This window comes from Schistocerca americana, chromosome 1, assembly GCF_021461395.2.
Source record: "Schistocerca americana isolate TAMUIC-IGC-003095 chromosome 1, iqSchAmer2.1, whole genome shotgun sequence".
Taxonomy (NCBI): domain Eukaryota; kingdom Metazoa; phylum Arthropoda; class Insecta; order Orthoptera; family Acrididae; genus Schistocerca; species Schistocerca americana.
The window spans coordinates 518,502,917-518,517,131 of NC_060119.1; the positions used below are offsets into that span (position 1 = coordinate 518,502,917).

Genomic DNA, 14,215 nt, shown 5'->3' on the forward strand with positions numbered 1-14,215 from the left:
TTATTGCAAATTTACTGGGGCAGAGATGAATTAGCCTTCACATTCACCCGACCTGACTTCTTGTGACTACTCTTGGTGGGGCACAGTGAAAGACACTGTCTATAGGAACCATTTCACCAAGTTAGATGAGCTTGAATCGGCGATCTGTGTGTCATGTCAACCAATTTGCGTTGAGAAACTACAGCATGTGACGGCAAATTCCGTTGTCCGTTTACGCCACCTCCATACTGTGAATGGTGGACATTTCTATGATATGATATAATTGCAAAAGTTTAATTATGCACGCTAATACTGTACGAAATGCACAGCTTCCAGCGCCATCCGTTAGCAGCTTTTCGAACTAATTCGATAATTTTGTATGACTTCTGAGCCGCGCGGTCTCAGGCGTTTTGTCACGATTCGCGATTCTCCCCCCGTCGGTGGTTCGACTCCTCCCTCTGGCATGAGTGTATGTGTTGTTCTTAGCCTAAGTTAGGTTAAGTTAGATTAATTAGTGTGTATGCCTAGGGATCGATGACCTCAGCAGTTTGGTCCCATAGTCCTTACAACAAATTTCCAAAATAACTTCTGAATAATATTCTTACAGTTTTCACAATAAACATACCCTTTGTTGCCCTCGTCTATCGATAGGCTTTTCAGCAGAAAAGGTGTCAGTTTTGACGCAGCTGGCTGAGACGTATTGCTTTATTCGATAGGAAATGTCCTCTCTGTATGCTTTGTACGTGCGAGTTATTATAACAGGTTGGGCCCACATGCCAACTGCAATGCACGGAGCCATAAGCCACTTAGTTTTACGGATATTTATGCTCGGTAAGATATCTGATGCGATTACTCACGTTAATTTAAATTTAATTTCCTTTTGCTACGCCTGTTGCAAATGATTGCGAAAAAAGTAAGTGTTCACTCTGCAGGAAATTCTCTCATTACTAACTTGATTCATAGGTCCAAACATTTTGTTTAACGGGGCTTTTATTAGTTACGTGGATATCCGGACTACTTTCATAGGTAATCCGTTTTCAGAATCTTGCAAGAATGTTACAACTTCACTATTAACACCATGGAGTTGGAATGCAGAGGCTTCGTACCTTGTTGTCGGATAACAGACGAAGGTGTGAGGGAATGTTTCCTTCTAATTACAACACGGGTATTAGTAGGAAGTCTGAAGGTAGAAGAAAGAGCGCCTGCTCGGAAATCTGGAATCAGTTTAGCGGGTATGAATTACTTATAGACGTCCAACACATTACATTTTTTGAGTAGAAAATCGGACAGAGCTGTGGAAGCTACCAGCTTTTACCATCTATTCTACTGATCGGAGACAAATTCGTTGAGTTTCAGACTATTCTGGGCAACATAGTAAATAATACATGATTCAGTATTTACTGCTTAAGACCCTACAGCACGTAGCGTAGAAACGCAACCAGTTCCTAGACAGCATACCTCAACGTCTCGCTCCTTCTGTTGATGCCAATCTGTGGACAATCGTCTTCCATAGCTGTCATGGTTGCATACAGAACAGACCGATGTCTGTAAATGCCCCGTAACTTGCGGTAGTCTAAGGGCAGGAATCTTCTCCCAGCTATAATTGAGCTCGGGTGTCTAAGACATAATCCCAATGACTATTCTCTCTCTTTTACTTCGGTGTAGACTCTTTTGTACACCTCTGATGCTCTAAGAGTTGGATATACTGCAGATTGGGGTCTTGCTGCGACCCACAAAGTTCCGGGCGTTACTCTGTCTTGAAAGAAAACCTAGAAATTATTGGCAAATACTGCCGTGACTGGAGGTTACAGCAAAGTGCTGCCAAAACCGCAGTCACCACCTTCCATTTTAACAAGAAGCTTTTAAACAAGTACACAAAGATATATTTTGAAGGGAACCAGCAACACTACAACAAAAGTCCACGTTATTTAGGGGTCATTCTTGACAAGACGTTCAGCACTTACTGAAAACTGCCACTGAAATGAAATCAAGAAACAACATCTTGCAGAAATTTTGTGGCACGACATGGGGAACATCAGCTCCTACTCTAAGAACATCTATTCTTTCACTGGTGCACCCTGTGGCAGAATAATGCGCTACAGTCTGGATCAACGGCCCATACACTAAGTGTTGTGTTGGCAGAAGAGCCAACACCGTGTTACTGGTGGAGGCCGAAATGCACGCGTTTTAGCTCACGCAGGCTGGCGTGGGGAGGGAAGGACTATACTGACGTGAGGTCTGCGACATGACAAGGAATTAGAATTCAGAAAGTGGACGTAATTAGTTTGATACTTAATTTTAACCCATTAATGATGAACGTCGCTCTTGACGGTACATGAGTCACAATATTATCTGTTCAGAAGACATAGTAACTGAATACGGCGCCTTGCTAGGTCGTAGCAAATGACGTAGCTGAAGGCTATGCTAAACTGTCGTCTCTGCAAATGAGAGCGTATGTAGACAGTGAACCATCGCTAGCAAAGTCGGCTGTACAACTGGGCGAGTGCTAGGGAGTCTCTCTAGACTAGACCTGCCGTGTGGCGGCGCTCGGTCTGCAATCACTGATAGTGGCGACACGCGGGTTCGACGTATACTAACGGACCGCGGCCGATTTAAAGGCTACCACCTAGCAAGTGTGGTGTCTGGCGGTGACACCACACTAAGCTCAGCGATACGCAGGTCAACCAGACTACGCTCTCCATCACAAGAACAATCAGAAATACACCAGCTTTCTCAGCCATATAGTTCCCCCATTTCTGCGCGGTGAAGCTGCTCTCAAGATGGTGACCCTTATCTCCCTATACATGAGGACATTCCGTGACTGAGTAAAAAGAAACTTCGTTCCCGTCACCTCTACAAGGTGCAAAATCTCTGGTTGGCAACGGAGCAACAACAGCAGACCGATGGACAAGAATATGGCAGAACAGCGGTACCCCTAGAACAGCTGAAGATGCCATGCATCTTGCCCAGGCCACTAGGGTTTGAAGAGCATCGCAAGATCTGGTCTGCACTCAGTAAAGGAAAAGTAGTGGAAAATGTGCTGACTCAATGTACAAGTGCGGATCAACAACATCTTGCAGCTGTGATGTGAGCAGAGCGACAAACGGTGCAGTATATCATACGTAGGTGCCAAAATCGATCATTTCGTGGTGATCCGGAGGAGTTCCTCTTCCAAACTAAGGGATCAGTCGCGTATGTTCAGCAGTTGGACTTAAGCGTGTGATTTTCTGTGATTTGTAAATATTGAAAATTTAAGCAACTTATAATCACGACTTTCTTTTAAGTATCTGTAGATGTAACGTTAAAGAAAACCCTGTGTGACATTATGGCAACGGCCTTGCCGCAGTGGATGCACCGGTTCCTGTGAGATCACCGAAGTTAAGCGCTGTCGGGCGTGGTCGGCACTTGGATGGGTGACCATCCGGGCCGCCTTGCGCTGTTACCATTTTTCGGGATGCATTCAGCCTCGTGATGCCAACTGAGGAGCTACTCGACCGAATAGTAGCGGCTTCGGTCAAGAATACCATAATAACGACAGGGTGAGCGGTATGCTGAACCCACGCCCCTCCTATCCGCATCCTCCTCTGAGGATGACATGGCGGTCGGATGCTCCCGGTAGGCCAGTCGTGGCCTGAAGACGGAGTGTGTGTGACATGATGCTAGCCATATGCGAAATAAGTAACTTGAGGGAAAAAACATCGATTTGATTATAGCCACTTAACTTCAGTAGAATAAAAACGTAGGACAGATTGGAGACCCATTGCTATTAAAAATAATAAAAATAATGTAATAGATTTCGATAGTTTACGCTCCTAGCTTGAAGAAAGCAGAGATGATTGTAATTTAGGAGCCTACTTTTTGAAGTATAATCATCCTGTGAGAAACACGCCTTTGTTGACAGAGGAGAGGTCTTGAAAAGCCACACAGGAGGTAAGGCAAGGTTCGCTGAACACTTGTTGTTCTGTACGCTCGTACAGCGGGCCGTCACGCCCCTGGTTCTGCTGTTACCGCCTTGTGTGGCCAGCACTGCGCCCGCAGCGTGTCTGAATGAAGACATTGCCGCTATCGGGCGAGGATATGGCAGCATTATTCAGATGAAGCACCGCACAACGGCCTGGGTGTGCCTGCCTGAGATATACGCCCTGGGAGGCTACTTAAACCACCAACTCACGGCCGTCCGCGGACGCTTCAGACCCCTTATCGCCTGCACAGCCTCTACGGCCGCGGATGACGGCTGAATACCGGTTTGTCGCTGTTCGTTTGCTTCCAAAACGCAAGTTCAGAATCGCAGCTCTTCCGCTATTTGGTTTTATTATAGCGCGACGCTGTCTCATTGGAAGACGGAATGAAGACTTGCGTTTTGTTGGACTATCTCTTGCTACGATCATTTCCCTTCAACAAGAATTACGTCAAGCACAATTTGTGCAAGCCTTCTTCTCATTACATTTATTCTACCGCAATGACTGCTCTGACAACAGCTTCGTGAATAAGACATTTGCATAAAAAGGTAGTCTCTTATTTCCGAGAAAATTATAGCCTTTTAAAACAGGAAACCTGGCAATGGTGGTGCACAATAAAGATTTTTGGTGTCTGTTAGTTAGAATCACACAATTATCGAAGTGCAAATTCGTAAAAGTTATGTAGCTCCAATAAAAGATATCTATTAACCTTAAATGATGTCAGAAATATATGTCATCTGTGTATTTGTAACTCAACAACGCAGAGAAGTGGAACCTGGAGACTGGGGAATTGAAAACCTAGACTTTTTATAATGCTGAAAAAACAAGGATACATATAATGTTACAGATTAAGTGGACAGCTACAAAAATTTTAAAATCACATCTGCTGGAAACCTTTATCAGCAGATGGAAAAACTTAACACGATTCGTCCTAAGGTAACCAGTGATAGGTAATGTACGTACCAGTAGCGTAAATATTGGAATGATATGGAAGACTAAGATCGTAGCAAGAAGTATAAGTAGATTTTTAAAGTCAGTAATGATAGCATAGGGGAGATGAGATATAGTAGCACACAGAAGCAGAGGGAGAAGAGTTTCAAACTAGTATAGTAACTGCTACCTAAAGGATAAAACATAAATTCAGACGATGAATGGGGTTCTGATGCCTCATGTGCCATGCGTTAAATTTCGCCTCTATAATTGTATTATGTGCGTCATCGAGAATGTTTTTTCAAGGCCAGCGGCCTTTATCGTTACAGTATATACACGGTGGTCCATTGATCGTGACCGGGCCAAATATCTCACGAAATAAGCGTCAAACGAAGAACTACAAAGAACGAAACTTGTCTAGCTTCAAGGGGGAAACCAGATGGCACAATGGTAGGCCCGCTAGATGGCGCTGCCATAGGCCAACCGGATATCCTATTTAAAAAAACGCAGTTGATATCCGTTTGACCTATGGCAGCGCCATCTAGCGGGCCAACCATAGCGCCATCTGGTTTCCCCCTTCAAGCTAGACGAGTTTCGTTCTTTGTAGTTTTTTCGTTTGGTGCTTATTTCGTGAGATATTTGGCCCGGTCACGATCAATGGACCACCCTGTATACTTTATTCCGGTGGAATATTCCATGATTGAATTCACATCTATTCCTTTGTAGTATTTGTAGTATGTTCCTTTCATTATTCCTCATACGAAAACCAATGGATGCGATCCGTACAGAAATGTTCCACATTCTGAAATGACAATAGAGTTCAAGCCGTATTTCGTGGCAGTACGGAGTGTTCTGCAGGAAAGCAGAGGTATTTCAGTCTGATTTCATACAAACAATGAGAGCAGTTGATTTACCCAGTGTAATGAAGCATGACGTAAGGACGAAGGTACTCGTACTTGAATATCTTACGGTTTTTAACTCGTAATCGTTAACAGGTTAGCACATATCTTTTCAGCGATAAAAACAAAACTTCTCAATGTTGGAATTGTAATTAAATTAATTGCGACTGTTCATAGTCTTATAACTGGTATTACGTTCGGATAATTGTTTTAGAAAACGTGATATGCAAGAACCGTCTTTTTTTATATCTGCAGACTGATGAGGATGATAACAATGGCTTTAAAAAATTCCCAACAATACGTCACACTGCTGTGCTGCCTTAACGAACTTCGAGCTTACCACAGTGATCAGTTTTCCGGTTAGTGGTTAAATTGACCTAGGACCACAGTATGGCCGCTTTAATTGTCACAAATGCCACTTCTTGACATCTTCAACTTCTGTAAACCTGTCTTCCTCAGATGCGTGTAATATTACGATATATTGATAATTTTTCATTTTCGGACCGTCTACCTCCAAGTGAATGAAACAATTTTCGTGTCATACGCGTTTCGTCTTTATTCTTGGCAAGGAATCTTCACTCGCCTGAAATATGCACATATTTTTACTATTAAATTTCCTTTTTGGGACACTGTATATAGAGGTCATAAACAGTTCTACTGGCTTGTTTTTCTATGACGTAGTGGTATTTTAAATTTTACTTACAGGCTCCGTGGACAATTTTCTGCAAGCTGTTTTATAATTGGCATTTGACGCTTTTTTCACACTTCACAGCACTGGGAAATGAAAACTTGCTTTGATGCTATGTTTTGGTTTGTGTTGCCAGCTGTAATTTTTGAGATACCTGATCTGTTTGTGTATGCATATTTTTGTGTGTGTGTGTGTGTGTGTGTGCGTGTGTGTGTGTGTGTGTGTGTGTGTGAGAGAGAGAGAGAGAGAGAGAGAGAGAGAGAGAGAGTGTGCGTGCGTTCGTGCGTGCGTGTGTGTGTGTGTGCGTGTGATATCACGAAATATTACACTCAAATGTTGGCAATAATATTCGATCTTTGGCAATAACATCCGACAGTCGACAACACAAACCAAAGCATAACATCAAAACAAGTGTTCAGTTCCTAGCGCTGTGAAGCGTGAAAAAAAAAGTCAATTATAAGAAGAGAAACAGCGCCAAAAACTGAACAAAAACACAACTTGTAGAAAATTATCCGCGGAACCTGTAAGTAGAATTTAAAACATAATACATCATAGGAAAACCAACCTCCAGAACTGTTTATAACCTATGTGAACTAAATAGTAAAAATATGTACATATTCCCGGCGACTGAAGATGTCTTGCAGAGAATAAAGAGAAACGCATAAGACACGAAAATAGTGTTTCATTCAGTTGTAGTTAGACGGTCCAAAAGTAAAAATTAACAATATACAGTAATAAGACACTTCTTGATTTTCATTATCGTGGATTTATCGACGACAGTGTTTACACTTACCCGACTGGCTTATAACAGGAAATTCTGAAAGTGGAATGACGAAAATAATGGGAGCCAAACATTATTTACAACCTGTTTAGAAACCATTATACAACTGCAAGAGTGGAAGGGCATGAAAAGGAAGCTGTGGTTGAGAATGCGGTAGCATTGTAGCCTACCTCGAGGTTACTCAGCCTGTACGCTGAGAAAGGTAAAGGCACCAGAGAGGGAGTTTTAGAGTTTCAGTTGATAGTGGAGGCAAGACTGAAGAAAAATCGAGACCCGTTCATAGGATTTGTCGACCAGGAGAAAGCGCTCGACAATGTAAACCCACAGATTCTAAATCCTGGGAAAATAGGGGTAAGCTATGGGGTAAGACGGATAGTATACGATATATACAAGAAGCAAGAGGGAACGGTAAGACTAGAAGACCAGGTATGAAGTGCTCGGATTAAAAATGTGTAAGGGAGTGATGTGGTATTTCGACCCTACTGTTCAATCTGTACGTCGAGGAACCAATGACGGAAATAAAAGAAAGGTTCAAGAATGGGATTGAGGTTCAGGGTGGAAGGACATCAACGATAAGATTCGCCGATGACATTGCTATACTCATTCAAAGTGGAGAGGAATTACAGGATGTGGTGAACTGAACGAACATTGTAATGAGTATAGAATAAGGATTGATAGTAAATCGACGAAAGACGAAAGTAATGAGTAGTAATAGAAGCGAGAAAGCGAGAAATTTGATATCGGAATTGGGGATCACGAAGTAGACGAAGTTAAAGAATTCTGGTACCTAGGCAGCAAAGTAACCCATGACGGGCGAAGCAAAGACGACATAAAAAGCAGGTAAGCACTGGCAAAAAGGGCATTCCTGACCAAGAGAAGTCCACCAGTGTCGAACACAGGTCTTAATTTGAGGAAGAAATTTCGGAGAATTTACTTTTGGGGCACATCATTGTATGGTAGTGAGATGGTACGGAGTGTGGGATAACCGGTACAGAGGAAAAGAAAAAAATGGCTCTGAGCACTATGGGACTTAACTGCTACGGTCATCAGTCCCCTAGAACTTAGAACTACTTAAACTTAACTAACCTAAGGACAGCACACAACACCCAGCCATCACGAGGCAGAGAAAATCCCTGACCCCGCCGGGAATCGAACCCGGGGACCCGGGCGTGGGAAGCGAGAACGCTACCGCACGACCACGAGATGCGTGCACAGAGGAAAAGAAAAATGGTTCAAATGGCTCTGAGCACTATGGGACTTAACTTCTGAGGTCATCAGTCCCCTAGAACTTAGAACTAGTTAAACCTAACTAACCTAAGGACATCACACACATCCATGCCCGAGGCAGGATTCGAACCTGCGATCGTAGCGGTCTCGCGGTTCCAGACTACAGAGGAAAGAAGCCTCTAAGATATGGTGCTACAAAAGAAATGTTGAAAAACAGGTGGACTGGTAAGGTAAGGAATGAGGGGGTTCTCCTCAAAATCGGGGAGGAAAGGTACGTATAGAAAACTTTGACAAGAGGAAGAGATAGCTTGCCAGGGCTTTTTTAAGGCGTCTGGAAATAACTTCAATGGTACTAGAGGGAGCTGTAGGGGATAGAAACTGTAGAGGAAGATTGGAAAATATCCAGCAAATAATTGAGGACATAGGATGCAAATGTTATTCCGACATGAAGAAGTTGGCACAGGAGAGGAATTCGTGGCGGGCCATATCAGAGCAGTCAGAAGACTGATGTCTCAGAAAAGAAAACGAGATAACAGCAAAGGAAATCGAAGAAATAAAAACAGTGAGGCTTGCCGACGACGTTACAATTCTATCTCAGACGGCAAAGGCCTTGGAATACAATTGAAAAGAGACTGTAAGATGAACATCAACAGAAGTAAAACGAAAGTCATAGAATGTTGTCACATTAAATCTGGCGACCTGAGGGGATTAGTTTAGGGAATGGGAGTCTAAAAGCAGTAGATGAGATTTTATTTATTTATTTTAAATAAATAATAGATGTGAGTAGAGTGCAGAGTCAAATGGCTCTGAGCACTATGGGACTTAACATCTGAGGTCATCAGTCCCCTAGACGTAGAACTACTTAAACCTAACTAAGCTATGGACATCACACACATTCGTGCCCGAGGCAGGATTCGAACCTGCGACCGTAGCAACAGCGCGGTTTCAGACTGAAGCTCCTAGAACCGATGGTCACAGCGGCCGGCGTAGTGCAGAGTCACGAGCGGCGTAGATTGCGGGACGACGAGCGCGCTTGGGGGGGGGGGGGGGGGGGGCGTGTGTGGGATTCCTGAGGCGTTGGTTCGGGCAGTCCCTGGGTGGCGGTCGGGAGCGCGACCTAGGCAAGGCGCGCGCCGTGAGGCAGTAAGCCAGCGCGACGCACGCGCACCGACCACACACGAGCTCCAGTCGCAGCCGCGGCGGGCAGCGCGCGGCCCCGCCATGTCGGTGCTCTCGCCGTTGTGTTTAAACTTCCCAGGCCTCGGCTTCAGGCAGGTCCGCCTGACATGGGGCCCATTACCTCGTGTATGGAATGTTTCACAATTTACAGGTTTCTAGGGGTTGTAGAGATGACTTAGTAAAGTTTTGATCAGGAATCCATGTCCGGAAACACAACAATCGGATACAAAATAAGCTTGAAGATCGTATCGCTTTCAGATCTTCCACTTCACGGCACGCACCCAGCGGGGCAACGAGCTCTGTCGTATGTGCTGTACAGGAGTCCCTGTAATGCGTTATGTTCGAGGGCTCGTCGTTGGGTTCTCGTCTGCGTGACGAAGGACGTCCTCTTCAAAGTCGAGAGTGCGGCGCGTCCCTGGAACACCACAGTCAACCATCCTTGTTCTTGAACTTACCAGTTTCTCGCAAGCATTGTCGTAGTCGGACAAAAATCGCATGTGAGCTCGTAATAACAAGGAGAGGGGAGAGGTTGTTTCTTATCAAAGTTTTATCTAATGAGTCCCCTCTACTGCCACTAGAAATCTGTAACAGGAATTGTTCAAAAATGTTCAAATGCGTGTGAAATCTTATGAGACTTAACTGCTAAGGTCATCAGTCCCTAAGCTTACACACTACTTAACCTAAATTATCCTAAGTACAAACATACACACCCATGCCCGAGGGAGGACTCGAACCTCCTCCGGAACAGGAATTCTGAAACACCCACTATAATCTGAGTATGTGCTTTGTTAAAGAGTATTTTCCAAATTCGATGCGAGACCTATGCTGCTAACACTTGCCAGCAGAATAAATTAGGCGTTTCAACTGCCGGACAAATTTTTGAGTCAGGGTAATTAGGTGTGGATGTAACAAACTCTTAGGGGTGATGGAGCAGGGTGAATGTATCAATATGATGTAAGGGAACCTTGGTCCGGAAACGACCGATTTGAAAGGTTATTAATGAAAATCTTTCTGATACCTCTGACAGTGGCGTACATGTACCGCTTCTGTTATCGCTAAGATTGTAGGGTAAGAAACTTTCAGAGGTGGCAGTATGGACCAAAACAATGAAAAAACGTCTAGTAGATATGGGCTCTACAATGCATACCTTAAGCTCTATGACTACTTTGTTCATCTCAAGTACTGCGAAGCACATCTTTTCTATTGAGCAAGTGTTCATGTTTACTAGACCTCACTTTTTTGCTCCATAGCACCGCCTCGCAAAATATGGAAAGCAAAGAGCTTGCAGTAGAAGAGGCTCACTGTCAGAGGTACCAGAACGATTTTCATTTATAACTTCCGCCTCTTTCGTTTCCACATCAGTGTCCCTTACCACAAACTGAAACATTTACCCTTCTAGCCTGCCGCTGTGGCCGAGAGGTTCTAGGGGCTTCAGTCCAGAACCGCGCGACCGCTACGGTCCCAGGTTCGAATCCTCGAATCCTGCCTCGGGCATGGATGTGTCTGATGTCCTTAGGTTAGTTAGGTTTAAGTAGTTCTAAGTTCTAGGGGACCGATGATCTTCGATGTTGAGTTCCATAGCGCTCAGAGCCATTTCAACCATTACTTTTCTACCTCATCCCTGAAAATCTGTAACGTCATCACGGAATATCCTTTCCCATCCTTGTCATATCAGAGAGTCTGCTCCCGCCTGTAATGACAGTGTCGTTGACGAAACGAATCATTTTAGTCTTCGTTACTTCTTCAAACTACTCTCACTTCGATTCAGCTAATTATAAATGAAGTAATGCAGTACTGAATTTCAAAGAGAGACGTATTGAAGACATGTGAGGATGGTTTTGTAAGTCCAGTACATTTCTATGAAAGAATGGAACCTTTTGTTGCACCTTCATGGGTGGTAAGATTGGCTATTCTAAATTTCGTATCAAGATTTTCAACAATGTACAGCATACAATTGAGTGTTGACAGCCATCTGAACTGGTCAGTGTGTGGACTGCGATGGAAAATGGAGAAAACCGAGTTTCGTGCTGTTATTAAAAGTTTTCATTTGAAGGGTTGAACTACCGCACAGATCAAAACATAATTCGATGAAGTTCGTGCGGACGCTGCATCTTCGTTTGAAGACCGTTTGCTTTTGGATTAATGAATTTAAACGTGATCGGACAAGCAATGAAGACAAAGCTTGTTCCGGCCGTCCAGTTGAGGTCAGCACAAAGAAAAACATTGACAAAATCATCGATACGATAATGCAAGAACGCCGAAGAAAAATTCGTGAGACTGTAGGGATCTCAACTGAATGACTGACTGCATAACATCTTGCATCCGGCACAAGGTTTCAACTCTGTGTCTGGCGTTGTTTAATGAAATCCGCAAGACTTTTTGCGTCGATTTTTGATTGTTGATGAAACCTGGTACCATCATTACACACGAGAGTCAAAACAATGGTCAAAAGCTGGTAAATGTGCACCGACGAAGGCAAAGACAGTTCTCTCAGCTGGTAAGGTGACGGCAGTGGCGGATGGCGGATACATATGTGGAAGCGCGGGTCGCCCCCCCCCCCCCCCCCCAATCCGCCCACTCCCTTGCGGGGCGGGGAGACTAATGGGAGAGATTGAGAGATTCTTCAATACAAGCAAGCGTTGTCTATTTGCCGTAGCTCTGACTATCCTACTTTACACACGCTGTACAAAATATTTGCCTGTCTACCTGCATGTACTGCTACAGTAGGAAGAAGTTTTTCAACACTGCGGCGTACAAAGACTTGGCTGAGGTCGACAGTGAAGGAGGATAGACTTAATGACTTAGCTCTGTTGAACACTCACCCTGACAGTGATTGTCCTATTGACGATGTAATAAAAAATTTGCCAGGAAGAATAGGCCCATAGAATTTATCATTTAAGGAAGAGAACCACAATTGTAACTTCTGGCTTTGTCTTGTATATGTGTGTAATCAAATGTTCAAATGTGTGTGAAATCCTATGGGACTTAACTGCTAAGGTCATCAGTCACTAAGCTTACACACTGCTTAACCTAAATTATCCTAAGGTCAAACACACACACCCATGCCCAAGGGAGGACTCGAACCTCCGCGGGGAAGACACACAGTCCATGACCGCAGCGCCCAAGACCGCTCGGCTAATCCCGTGCGGCTGTGTGTAATCAGTTTAAATAAAACTTTCTTAAACTCAGATTATTTTTTATTACGGTAAAATTGAAGGTAGCTCAAGATATCTTTAGCGCCCCCTCCTTGATGTTTTTCTGCACCCGCCACTGGGTGACGGCCAATGTTTTCTTGGGATTATCAGGGAATAATCCTAATAGATCACTTGGAAAAAGGCAGAACCAAAACTGGACTCTACTATGCTTCATTGTTGGATCGTTTGAGATCTGCGTTGGCTGAAAACTTGGCCCCAAGTGATTTCCTCCTGTTCCCGAACTTGAAACTTTGGTTACTGGGAAGAAATTTTCATCAAATGAGCAAGTGATAGTTGCAGTCAACTAGTTTTTTGTACAGTTTGTCAGAACCTGTTTTTCTGATTGACTGAAAAAGCTGTAGATAGCTGGATCAAGTGTGTAGCACTCAGAGGACACTAGTCGAGGAAAAAAGGCGAGTTGTTTATGTAACATTTTTTACCAGGCTTATCAAACCACCCTTATAATCATTTCGAGGCAGGAATCGATGAATAACAAACAGAGAAAATATCCTTATTCTCGTGGGCTGGAATTATCCTGAGCAGTGTGACTCAGCACGGTACGAGAGGAGCGCTTGCGTCTAGGAAGAGTACGTGGAGGTGGCTGCGGGCACACCCCGTCCCTAGGCGCTGCCCGCATATGGAGGAAGCGGCGCTGGCCGCGTGTCGGGGCCGCTGACCCCCCGGCTCGTATGACTCGCGGTGACATTCAGCCCGCGAGTGGGCGTAGCAGGCGGCGAGCCGTCGCCCATTACGTCGGCCGCCGGCGTCTGCCGTCCACTAAACGCGGCGTCAGCGGCTCCTCCCAGCTGCAGGCTGCAGCAGGGGTCAAAGATCCTACTCGTCATCCGCGTCCCAGCACGATTTGCATTTCCTTCTTCTGCTGTGTAACTGGTATATTTACTGCATTAACTCAAGCACTGTACTGCGCACGCACGCACGCACACACACACACACACACACACACACACACACGATGGCCTTCGAGGAACGGGTATCCTCTTCCTCTGCTGGCAACTATTCATCGTATACACTGCCAAGAGATAAGACAGTCCACCACATCTACATCTACATACATACTCCGTGGCCGGCCGCTGTGACCGAGCGTTCTAGATTCCTCAGTCCGGAACGGCACTGCTGCTACGGCCGCAGGTTCGAATCCTGCCTCGGGCATGGGTGTGTGTTATATCCTTAGGTTAGTTAGGTTTAAGTAGTTCTAAGTCTAGGGGACTGATGACCTCAGATGTTAAGTCCCATAGTGCTCGGGGCCATTAGAACCATTTGAACATACTCCGTACTATGCGTGGCGGAGAGTAACCTATTCCGCTGCCAGTCATTTTCTTTCCTGTTCCACTCGCAAACTGGGGGAAAAACGACTGTGT

At 44.6% G+C, this 14,215-nt stretch overlaps 1 pseudogene; it reads left to right on the plus strand.

The window, feature by feature from the left end:
• The first annotated feature begins 3,306 nt into the window (after positions 1-3,306).
• Positions 3,307-3,424, plus strand: LOC124552475 (annotated as a pseudogene).
• Positions 3,425-14,215: the final 10,791 nt, after the last annotated feature.